This window comes from Suricata suricatta, chromosome 5 (genome assembly GCF_006229205.1).
Source record: "Suricata suricatta isolate VVHF042 chromosome 5, meerkat_22Aug2017_6uvM2_HiC, whole genome shotgun sequence".
In the NCBI taxonomy this organism is placed as follows: domain Eukaryota; kingdom Metazoa; phylum Chordata; class Mammalia; order Carnivora; family Herpestidae; genus Suricata; species Suricata suricatta.
In genome coordinates this window covers 18,032,655-18,045,939 of record NC_043704.1, presented here as the reverse complement: position 1 = coordinate 18,045,939, position 13,285 = coordinate 18,032,655, and positions in this window count along the sequence as shown.

Below are 13,285 nucleotides of genomic sequence, written 5' to 3'. Positions count from 1 at the left end.
GGCCATTTGTAGGAAAGTGGATGGACCTTGACGGTGTCATGCTAAGAGAAATAAGTCAGGCAGAGAAGGACAGAAACCATATGTTTGCACTCATAGGTCTAACAGGAAAACAGGAGAAACCTAATGAAGTACCAGGGGGAGGGGAAGAGGGAAAGAGAGTTGGGGAGAGAGAGGGATGCAAAACTTGAGAGACTTGACTACTGAAAATGAACTGAGGGTTGAAAGGGAAGGGGGGGGGAAGAGGTGGTGGTGATGGGGGAGGGCACTTATGGGGAAGGCACTGGGTGTTGTATGGAAACCAATTTGACATCATACCTACAGTCTAATTCACACATGACTTAAATGATTTAGATGAAAGATATCAGACCTTGAGCTGATGAGATTTGGATGAAAATTTGAGCCTTAAGTTGATGCTGTGTTTGGTTGAAATTTGGTGGGAGGTTGAAATTTTTAATGAATGATATATATAAATCTATGGGAGCCAGAAGATAATGATAGAAAGAACAATAGTTCTTCAAAGAGGTCTAGTCTTAATCACTAAAGGACATGTTATTTTACATGCAAAAGTTACTTTGCACGTTGGATTAGGAATTTCTCAATGAGGTGATTATTCTGGATTAATTCCGTCCATCATTCTGGACTAAATCACAGGAGTCTTTATAAGGAAAAAAGGGAAGCAAGAGTGAGAGAAAAACATGTGATGAAGGAAACAAGTTTAGAGTGTTGTAGACATGAGAAATGTAGACAGCTTGTAGTAGTTGTATAGGGAGATTCTAGAAGAAATTCAACTCTTCTTTACCTTGATTTTAGCTTCATAAGTTGTCTTTGGGACTTCTAACTTCCAGGAATATAAGATAATAAATTCATGTTGTTTTAAGCCATTAAGTTAGTGCTAATTCATTATAATTATAAGAAACAAATATAGTCAGAAATTCAAATCTATATAAAAGATGGAAGAGTCAGAGAATGAATAAAAATAAAATAAATGTTTCGTTTGGTTTATTATTTCTTGTTTGTTTTGTTTTTTGCTGAGAAGGCTGGTTTTGGATAATTGTGCTTATTCTTACTTTATCTAAAAGATATCTGTGTTTAAAGTAACAATAATAACAGTGTGTTGGGTGGGTTTAATGTCGGTTTGCAAAATGAATGATAGCAATGTTATAAGAACTAAAAATTGGTAATATTATGTTGTAAGATACTTGCACTACACATGAAGCTATATTGTTTAATTTGAAGGTGGACATAGTTAAAAATATTCTAGAGCGAAACACTAGACATTGCTTAAAAGAAGTATAATTGCCATTCGAAAGGAGGAAATCAAATAGAATCATACAAAATATTCAAGTAAAACTTAAGAAGGTATTAAGATGTAGGAAAAGAAACAACAAACAAATTCATCAAAAAGAAAAGAGCTACAAACACAGTAGATACTAATCCATATGTGTCAGTAATCTCTTTAAATGCAGATAAAGGTAGGAGTAACTGGGTGGCCCGTTGAACAGCTGAGTGTCTGACTTCGGTTCAGGTTATGATCTCATGGTTCATGGATTTGAGCTCCACATCAGGCTATGTGCTGACAGGTCAGAGCCTGCAGCCTGCTTCCAATTCTGTGTCTTCCTCTCTTTGCCCCTCCCCTGATCATGTTCTCTCTCTGTCTCTCAAAAATAAATAAACATGAAAAATATTTTAAAAGCAAATGAAGACATAGTCATAGTGGATAAAGACAAAATTATCCATGGTCTACACAAAACTCACTTTAAGCATATAGACTCAGGTTAAAGCTGGAGTGTTAAGATGCTGTGGTATTGATCAAAGTATAGACACAGAAATTAGTGAAGCAGAACAGCAAGCCCAGAAATAGGCCTCTGAAAGTAAGTCAACTGATTTTGACACAGGCACAAAGGCAATTCAATGGAAAAAAAGTAGTCTTCAAAATAAATCGTTTTGCAACAATTAGATATCAATATGCATAAAAAATGAACCTAAATACAAATCTTACACTATTCACAAAAATTATCTCAAAGAATGGAACATATACTTAAATGTAAAATGAAAAGTGACAAACATGGGAGGAAATGTAGGTAACCTTGGATACAATGAGATTTCAGATACAACCCAAAAAGATACTATGAAATAAAAAAATAATAATAGCTAGGATGTCACTACAATTCAAAATCAGCTCTGTGAAAGGCAGTTAAGATAATTAAGAAACAAGCCATAGGCTGGGAGAAAATGTTTACATTACATAAATCTGGATAAAGGGTTTGTATTTAAAATATATGATGACTTTTTAAAAGTCAGTGACAAGAAAACACTCCAATTAAAAGTAGTCAAAAGATCTAAAGAGATACCTTATTTAAAAGTATATATTGGTGTCAAATAAGAATTTGAAATGATGTACAATATCATTTGTCATGAAGAATGGCAATTAAAACAATAACGAGGAACCACTACTCATGTATCACAAACTGCAAAAATTCAATAACCTGACAATGCAAGATGCTGATTAGGATGGAGACCAACAGGAAGTGTCACTTTGTGCCACAGGGAATGGAAAATAGTACAATCTGCCTGGAAGATAAGTTCACAGGTTCTCATAAACCAAACATAATATCCAGCAATATACTTCTTGGTATTTATCCAACTAATTTTAATATTTTCCCACAAAAACTCCTATTTCAAAATTTTTAGAGTAACTTTATTTATAATCACCAAAGCTAGAAGAACAAGGATGTCCTTCAATAGGTGAAAAGCTAACCTGTAATCCATCTATGCACTGGACGAATACTCGACAACAAAAAGAAAAAAGCTATTGTGCCTTGAAAAAACTGGAGGAAATTCAAATGCATATTGTTGTGAAAGAAGCCAGTTTGAAAAGACTGCATCTAGTATGATTCCAATTACATTGTATTCCAAGCACGCAAAAAAACACAAAACAAAATGGTCAGGGATGCTATACACATATTGGAATAGTCAAAGTACAGAAAAGTAAATGCTGGAGAAGAGATAAAGGAATACGAACTTATGTTCACTGCTAGTGGGAATGGTACAGCCACTCTGGAAGATGCTTTGTCCAAAACTAAACCTACTTTTACCATATGATCCAGCATTTATACTCCTCAGTAATAGCACAAATGAGTTAAAAACATGTCTACACAAAAACTTATACACAGATATTTACAGCAGTTTGATTAATAATTGCCAAAACTTAGAAGCAACCAAGAGGTCCTACAGTGTGTAAATGCAATAAATAAACTATGGTACAAACAATCTAATAGAGTGCTAAAAAGAAATAAGCTATCAAGTCATTAAAAGATATGGAGGACTCTTTTTTAAAAAATTTTTAATGTTTTTATTTATTGTTGAGAGAGCAGGATAGGAGCAGAGAGAGGGGGAGACACAAAATCTGAACCAGGTTCCAAACTCTCAGCTGTCAGCACAGAGCCTGATGTGGGGCTCAAACTCATGAATCCCTAGGTCATGACCTGAGCCAAGGTTGGATGATTAATTGACTCAGCCCCTCTCCACTCCTGATATGGAGGACTCGTAAATACATATTCCTAAGTTAAAGAAGCCAATCTGAAAAGGCTAAAACATAATACTAAGACAGTGATTCTAACTGCATGACATCCCAGAAGGAGCAAAACTATGGAGACAGTGAAAAGATCGGTGGTTGCCAAGAGTTAAGGGGGAGAGAGCTGAATAGATGGATCACACAAAATATTTATGGCAGTGAAAATACTCTGTATTATACTACAATGGTAGATAAACATTATTATATATTTGTCCAAACCCATAGAATGTACGACACCAACAGTGAGCCCTAAGATAAACTATGGACTTTGGATGATAATGTGTTGTACCACTCTGGTGGGGAATCTTGATACTGGGGAAAGCCATGCATGTGTGGCAACAGGGGGTATATGAAATATCCCTGTACTTGTCTCTTAGTTTTACTCTGAACCTAAAACTTCTCTGTATAGTCTTAAAGAAAATATACTAGAGGTTAACAAGAGATTTGATAGGGGGGAAGGAAGAATAGTTGAGGTGCAAGGATAGTTTTAGGGCAAGAAAACTATATAGTATGACACCGTAACGGTGGATACATGACATTATGCATTTGTCCAAAATTCATAGAACTTTGCAGAACAAAAAGTCAATTTTAATATACGCAAATTTTTCAAAATCATGTATTAGTTCTGAGAATCTCAAGATAGAATATGACTATGACAAAAAAAATCTAACTGCATCATAAATGTGTCATACATTTGTACTAATACTGAAAGGGTTACGGGAGGAAAATGTGCTAAGTATCTTTGGAAACACTGAATACTATTGGTCTCATAGGTACTTTAGCTAATAAATTTGTTTCTCCTGCAGGAGAAATGGGTTAGCAATTACGTAGGGATATGTATGCACAGTTAAGTAAATGAGTTGCTGATGTTGGGAGCTAGGTTTCTCACTCTTGAGTGATACTTTAAAGATATGCAAGAAGAAAAGGCTGTTCTTATTCATGTGGTGATGCATTGGGGTTGGAGATATCATTATGGTTTCATGAATAGCATATTATAAATATAAATGCTACATATAGAAATATTTATAAATATGTATATACAGATAGGTTAGTATACACATATATTTCTTTACTCTGTCACCTGAGGGGGCCTAGAAGTTAGACTGCTTAACTAGCAATAAACACTCCTAGCAACTAGATCTTGGTTTCTAATACCATTCTCTAAATAAAAGGAACTATAGCTTGGGCAGTAAATAGACAAGTGAAGTTGGAACATCTTGTAGTGAGAGAAAGTAAGAAAGTGCTAAAACAAAATAAAGCAGAGTTAAAAACTCATATTGAAAAGAGTATGGCAAAGCTCACAGAGGCCAGCAAACAGCTCTCAGTGACCAGATTCTAAATTTGAACAACAAAGAAAGTAGTATTGGATTATAAAACAAAATTTCAAATAAAAAATACCAATAAGACCATACTGGCACAAACAAATTATTGAATAAATAAATTAGTGGGGGAAAGATCTGTCTCCTATTCCAAGAATTCCAAATGTTAGTGGAATCTTATAACTCCTCACTCCTTAAGTGGGGGCTATACATAATGACGTCCTTCCCAACAGAGCAGTATGGGAAGAGGTAATAGAGTAATTTGTAGTGGGGAAACCTAGAAAACACAACCTCATCCAGGTATTTAAGGTCAATATCTATAGTATAAACTTATGTTGATGATCTTCTTTTTGATATGATGCAATAAAAATTACATTTTAACTCTTATGTCTTCCTTCCAAAAATCCATAGCCAGTCAAATCAAGAGAATAACATCAGATAAATTTCATTAGAAGAGTATACTATAAAACCTCTGACAAGCAGTCTTCAAAAGTGTCAAGGTCATCAAAAACAAGGAAATTCTAAGGTTGTGCCATAGCCAAGATGAACCCATAGAGGCTTAACAAGTTAAATGTAATGTCATATCCTGATCTGTAAGAGAAAAAAATAATTAGATGAAAAAATCCTGAATAAATCTAAATAAATTATTGATTATAATTAATAATAATCTATTGATAAGGGCCTTTGATTTTAATAAATGTAACATGAATGTAAGTTTTTTAATAATAGGGGAAATTGGATGTGGTGTGTATGGAAATTCTCTGTACTACTTTCACAATTTTTCTGTAACCTTAACTCTAGGCTAAAAATAAAGTTTAGTTTAAGATAATTCAGTTTCCCTAAATGAAACATATAAATAGTATAGGAGGGGCTCCTAGGTGACTCAGACAGTTAAGCATCCAACTCTTGGTCTCTGCTCAGGTCATGATCTCACAGTTCATGGGATTGAGTCTCACATCCAGCTCTGTCCTGACAGCCTGCTTGAGATTCTCTGTCTCCCCTTCTCTCTGCCCTCCCTATCTTTCCCTTTCTCAAAATAAATAAATAAACTTAAAAAAATAAAATAGGCAGAGGACCTCAGGACCTGAATAGACATTTTTCCAAAGAACATATACAGATGGCAACAGACACATGGAAAGATGCTCAACATCACGAATCATCAATAAAATGCCAATCAAAATTACAATGAGATATCACCTTACATCACTCTGAATGGCTAAAATCAAAGATAAAGAACAAGTGTAGGTGAGGATGTGGGAAAAAAGGAATCTTCATGTAAAGAAAAAAGAACCCTCATACTCTGTTGGTGGGAACGTAAATTGGTATTGGCACTATGGAGAACCATATCGAGGCTCCTAAGGAAAAAAAAAGGAAAGAAATACCTGATCCTAGAGGCAACAACCTCTTTGACCTTGGCCACAGCAATTTCGTACTTGACATGTCTCTGGAGGAAAGGGAAACAAAAGCAAAAATGAAGTATTGGGACCTCATCAAGATAACAAGCTTCTGCACAGCAAAGGAAACAATCAGAAAAATGAAAAGGCAACTAACAGAATGAGAGAAGATATTTGCAGATGACATATCAGATAAAGGGTTAGCATCCAAAAGCTATAAAGAACTTATCAAACTCAACACCTCCCCAAAAAATTCGGTGAAGAAATGGGCAAAAGCCATGAATAGACACATTTCCAAAGATGACATCCAGATGGCTAACAGACACTTGAAAATATGCTCAACATTGCTCATCAGGGAAATACAAATCAAAACCACAATGAGATACCACCTCATACCTGTAAGAATGGCTAAAATTAAAAACTCAAGAAACAACAAATGTTGGTAAGAATGTTGGGAAAGGGGAACCTTTTGTATTGCTGGTGGAAATGCAAACTGGTACAGCCCTTCTAGAAAATAGTGTGGAAGTTTCCTCAAAAAATTAAAAATAGAGCTACCTTATAACAGCAATTGAATTAAAATTTATCCAAAGGATACAAAAGTGCTGATTTGAAGAGGCACATGTGCCTCAATATTAATAGCAATGCTATAAACAATTATCAAATTATGGAAAGTAAACAAAAGCCCATCGACTAATGAATGGATAAAGAAGGTGTGATATATATATACAATGGAATGTTACTTGATGATCAAAAAGAATGAAATATTGCCATTTGCAACAAAGTGGATGGAACTAGAGTGTATTAGGCTAAGACAAATAATTCAGAGAAAGACAAATATCATATGGTTTCACTCCTATATGGAATTTAAGAAATAGGTAAACATAGAGGAAGGGAAGCAAAAATAAGATAAAAACAGAGAGAGAGACAAACCATAAGAGACTTTTAAATATAGAGAACAAACTGAGTGCTGGTGGAGTGTTGGGTTAGAGGATGAGCCAAATGGATGATGGGCATTAAGGAGAGCACTTAGAATAAATAAGTGATAAGTCACTAAATTGTACTCATGAAACTATTATTACACTATATATTACTTAAATTTGATTTAAATTAAAAAAAATAATAAAACAGAAGTACGATATGATCCATCACTGGGTATTTATTCAAAGTAAATGAAAACACTAATTTGAAAACATAAATACCCTTATGTTTATTACAGCATTGTTTTCAATAGCCAAGATACGGAGCCAAATTAAGTGTCCATCGATAGACAAATGGATAAAGATGTGGTATAGATATTTTAGTGGAACATTACACAGCTATAAAAAAGGCTGAGGTCATACCATTTGAGACAACATGGATGAAGGAGGAGGGGAAAGTAAACCATCTTACAAAGAAGACCAGAGGAAAATAATATACACACCAAGACACAGTCTTCAACCTGATGGAGAGAATGGTATACTATGTTTGTATTAAATGTTTTGCGTTTGTTCCCCCTAATGGAACAGAACGTTATGCAAAAGCTATCATAATAGCAAATAGCGCTGTGTTTCTGCTTTAATTTGGTTGGAAAAGAGAATTGAAGACAAAACTTGGTTCTTACTTCCATGCAGGCAGAAACTATACTTAGAGGGCAAATTATCTCTGTGACTGTGCCTATGTGTGTTCGATGATTTACACTTATATGTCTTAAAATTTAGTTCATCTACAATTAGTAGGAAATAGGTGTTTTGTATCAGCTAAATATTCTAATGAATTTAGTGGTTTACACATTCAAAAGCTCAGACATTTATTTTTTTAAATTTCTTTATGTCTTTATTTTATTTTGAGAGAGATAGAGAGTGAGTGAGGGAGGGGCAGAGAGAGAGAGGGAGACACAGAATTTGAAGCAGGCTCCAGGCTCTGAGCTGTCAGCCCAGAGCGCAATGTGGCACTTGAACCCATGAACTGTGAGATCATGACCTGAGCTGAAGTCAGACGCTTAACCGACTGAGCCACCCAGTCACCCCAAAAGTTCAGACATTTAAAAACATCATCATAATCCCACCAAATTATTTGCAACAACAGCTACTTCCCTCATCTGACCTCTGCATTCACTGATGCCAGAACGCACTTGGATGTGTTCATTAACTCTGGATTTTATTCACACACACACACATACATACACACACACACACACACACACAGATTTGATGCCTTATTGTATATCAGTGGAGTAATTTGTCCTGTCTCTGACTCCTTTTTATTTGAATTTTATTCCTTTGTCCTATTTAGACTCTCGAGTGCCACTGACATCATTTTAAAGTGACAAATTTCAGTGTGCTCATCTCCCCTCTGGGCCCACAATAAGATCTCCTGTTATAGGTTGATGGCTGAAAGCATACCACACTTACCATCATTTTCAAAGACTTCATATGTGAATATTGTGTATTGAACCATAAAATTATACCAAACAAATATACATCTGATTTAGATATAATTTCACCTATAACCTTAGAATATCTAAGTCAATATCTAAGTCATAGTTATAGCCATAGATTACCTAAGAATCTTTGCAGTGAAAATAGTTTATTTAAAACTACTGACTTAGAAGTTAGTCTGAATCATTATGTAATGACTCACACCTGAAGTGACTTTCTACAATAAACCTTTGTAAGAAGAATATTCACTTTTCTTGTATCCTTTAGAGAAAAATACTAAGAAAAAAACCAAATTCTGTTTTTGAGCATTACTATCGCTTAAATTTTATATAAATGGGAATCAGTCATGGTTGTTTATGTCAACTAGATGCTGGAAAATTTTAATAGTATTTTATTTCTGCAACCTCAAATGTAATCTTTTATTTTGTGAGATGTGACTGGGAAATAATTTGAAAAAAAGAGGAAAGTCTAAAATAATGAACCTTAAAAAAATCCTGTTCTTTTTCTAGACTTGGATCCCTAAGTACCAGTCAAGGAAAATATCTTACTTCTTCAAGGAAAAAAGAGTTCATATTTCTTTTGAAACATCTCTGTTGCCGTAGTCACCAAATGCTTGCTCTCTCGCTCTCTCCTTATCAATAATGTCACCATTAACATACACAGTTTAGAAAAGTAAATGTTTTATTGTTCAAATTTATGAGGACATGAGTTTGCTTCCAATGACTTTCAAAAATCTGAAACTAAAGGATTTTACTAATAAAATGCACCTGAGATGAACTTAAATACTTTTCTGATCAAGAGTGTAGGAGGAAAAGGGGGGCAGAGAAATTGAAGAGTCATACAGTTTTAACATTACGAAGGCAAAAGTGCCCTAAATTAATATTTGGACGTAGCTGATCTTCTCCACCTACGGCATATAAACATTCCCACATGGGTTGCCATGTCTCAAGACCGATACCTCCATCTGGATAAGCCACAAGAAATTAAAATATACACACATATATACACATGCACACCTTGGAATAAGAAAAATATAAACCAGCTTATTTTCACTATTGGTCTTGCCAAATATAAACTTTAGACACAAAATTTTAAATAAAGCAGCAACTATGAAAATAAACAATGAGATCCTTGTGTACCAGATTACGTAGTTGGGGTGTGCTTACTTGAAATCAAGCTCTGAGTAGGAATAAAATCAGTTTTCTCTGCCTTCCTTTCCTCTTTTTAAGAAGTGGTTACACAAATCTTTATTAACAGGAATTTAAGGTGCAAACATACCTTTGGGAGCATAAAAGATTGCTAAGAAATATGTGGTCAATATGGTCATTGTAAACATTCCTATCAAACAGTTCAGTTACTTCAATGAATTATAAAAACCATCAAATGAGCTTATGGCTTGGAAAGAGTCTAGAAAACTAAGAAAGTTTGAAGCCTTAAAAAGTATTTGGGTAACCTAAAATTCTCCTTTATTGCCAGAACACTAAGTTTTTCCTACTTTTTTCTTCCATACTTAAAAAATTCTTTATCCTACCCTTATGGTATATCACAAATTGCAAAATCTTCCTATGAAATGTATTAAACCGTGAAGCATTTAAATGCTTCACGTTTTAATGTACTAATTATAAGAATGCATTATTTCAATGTCATATTTAACATTTCAATTTAATTATCTACAGTAGTAATCTCAATAACATTTTTAAGTATAGAGAACTCAAAATTATTTCAACATAAAAATTAGTTTTAATTTTGTCATAAGAAAAAGTTAATCCAGTTTTTAAAAATAAACTATATAGTCAAAATATTGTATTTAGGAAAAATTGTCCCCTCTCTTATAACTTAACTGCAGGATTTATGGATATAAGCAAAAATTACATGAAGAGAAATTCTCTATTATTTTATTTTTCAAAAAAGTTATATATATGTCATGTTATTTATATTTATATATATGTACATATGTTTTACATATATATGTCTTATACATATTTTGTGCTACAGAGAGTTTTTTTTTCAAGTTTGTATATTTATTTCAAGAGAGAGAGAGAGTGAGCAAGCAGGGGAGGGGAAGAGAGAGAGGGAGAGAGAATCACAGGCAGCGCTGTGCTGACAGCACAGAGCCCTCGTGGGGCTTGAACTCACAAACTGTCAGATCATGACCTGCGCCAAAACCAAGAGTTGGACACTTAACGGACTGAGCCACCCAGGTGCCTCCATGCTACAGAGAGGTTTTATGTCTAGTATGGCTCTTAGTAATAAAGGCTATCATTTCTATTTTATAAATTTTCTATTTTATAAAACTTCAAAACTAGTTTGAGAGGGTGGCGAATGGAAATTTTTTTCTTCCACAAACTATGTTGGCCTTTCTTATACTTATTTTGGTTTATTATTATCTATATTTTTAATTAAATGTTAGAAGAGACCCTTTATCTTGCCAATCAGCCCTGTTGGGAGCTGGATCACCTGAGAAATTTTCTGGTCAAAAATAGGCCTATTCAATTCTAAACAATCAAGAAATGATCATGAAATTATTTTTTTCCTTATATACCCAGTTTTCTTTGCAGTCCCTTTCTCCTCTTTCACTTACTAATTTCTAAAATGTTCTTCTGCAGATGTTACTTTCAATCTAATGTTCTTTTTAAGCAAAGGAATCTTCTTTTAGTGGCTTCAGCTCTCGTTTATAGGTTGCTAGCTCCAAATCAATAATTCTCCCCTAAGATCCAGGTAGGTACTGACAATATCCTCATAGATTAGAGCATCAGATCCTGTTCACCCTTAATCTGGTAAAGTCTCCTTTTTTCACTATATGAGTTAATGTTTCTTTCACTCACTTAAGGAAAAACATTGAAGAATCTTTGATCTGTGTGGCTCTTTTGAACTTAACTCCATCTCTTTATTGCATTGACACCATCTTACTTTATACCCTAACCCAGTGTTAGAACCAATGAAACTTAGACCTTTCAAATACAACTTACACAATGACAACAGGGACATCTTTATTAAGTATGCATCTAATTCTCTGACTCACCTAACTTAAAATTATTTATTTTTATTTTTTATTTTTTTAATATTCAGGGAAATTTCCCAGACTTTTTTTTTAATGTTTATTTATTTTTGAGACAGAGCTTAAGCAGAGGAAGGGCAGAAAGAGAGGGAGACACAGAATCTGAAGCAGGCTCCAGGCTCTGAGCTGTCAGCACACAGCCCGGCGTGGGGCTCGAACCCATGAACCTTGAGACCATGACCTGAGCCGAAGTCGGATGGTTAACAGACTGAGCCACCTAAGCGCCCCTAAAATTATTTAAAAAAAAACACGCAAATACAAAAACAATCCAAATTCTTCATAATGGCCGGTAGGAACATTTATCATTTTTATCTTATCCAATGAAAAAATCTTATTCTCATAAATATCCATATACTACTCACCCACCATCAACTCCTATTTGCATAACAAACTTCTTGCCATTTGTCAAAAGAACCCTGCTTGTTTCTTTTTCTTAAGCAAAGCCTGTATGATTTCCATGACAAGGAATCTCCCTCCTCTTGCAGAGGAACTCCTACCATCTTCTAAAACTAAATACACTGCTGACTTTATTTATTTTTTTTAAACTTATTTATTTATTTTGAGAGAGACAGACAGCTCAAGTAGGGGAGGGGCAGAGAGAGAGGAGAGAAGATCCCAAGAAGGCTATGCACTCCCAGAGTCCAACTCCGGGCTTGGGCTTGAACTCTCAAACCTGAGCAATCTGACCTGAGCTGAAACCAAGAGTCAGATGCTTAACCAATTGAGGCACGCAGGCTCCTCACTGCTGACTTTATATGCGAACCCTCCTTGTGTCTCCTATTCTAAAGTGTTAAGTTCTTTATATAGGCTTTCTACTTCTATCACAATATTCTTACATCATGTTTTCATTTTGAAGATGACACTAAATTAAACTAATGGTTCAACTTCAATTACATTATGCCAAGAACTCTTCCAAATGATGGATATATAGTATTTTTATTGAATCTCTACAATTATTGCTTGTTAGGTATTATTTTCACGGTAAGGACCACAAAACAGATACTCACAGAAGGTAAGTATTGTACCAGACTTACTCAATTAGCACATAGCCAAACTAGTATTTAATCCAAAACTTTTCGAGTCCAAATCCTTTGATTTTTTTTCTATTATATGACTTTTTCTTTCCAGTTGTTTGAATTCCAGTTTCCTCCTACCAGGGTGAAGGACATGATTACTACCCTAGAGAGAAGGTAGAGTCTTTCTCCTGAACACTATTGCTATAAGTTTTCAGAATCCTGAATAATGCTTGGTAATGGATTAGGTAGCACTTTTCATTCCATACGCTTTTAAGCAAAGTATGTGCTTGCATCCTGTGAAATAAATTTTACTGGCCTGCATCTTTAAATCTTGGTGCTTAAAATTCTTCCAAACCACCTTAAATTTTGAAGCTTACCAAATTGGTATTGACGGATTTGAAAAATGTCCAAGATATTCTACTTTGTGGTCTCTGCATGACATCTAGTGGCTGGACCTGGAAAATTTAAGGATATTATGATTAGTGCCAGGGGAAATCACAACTTCCT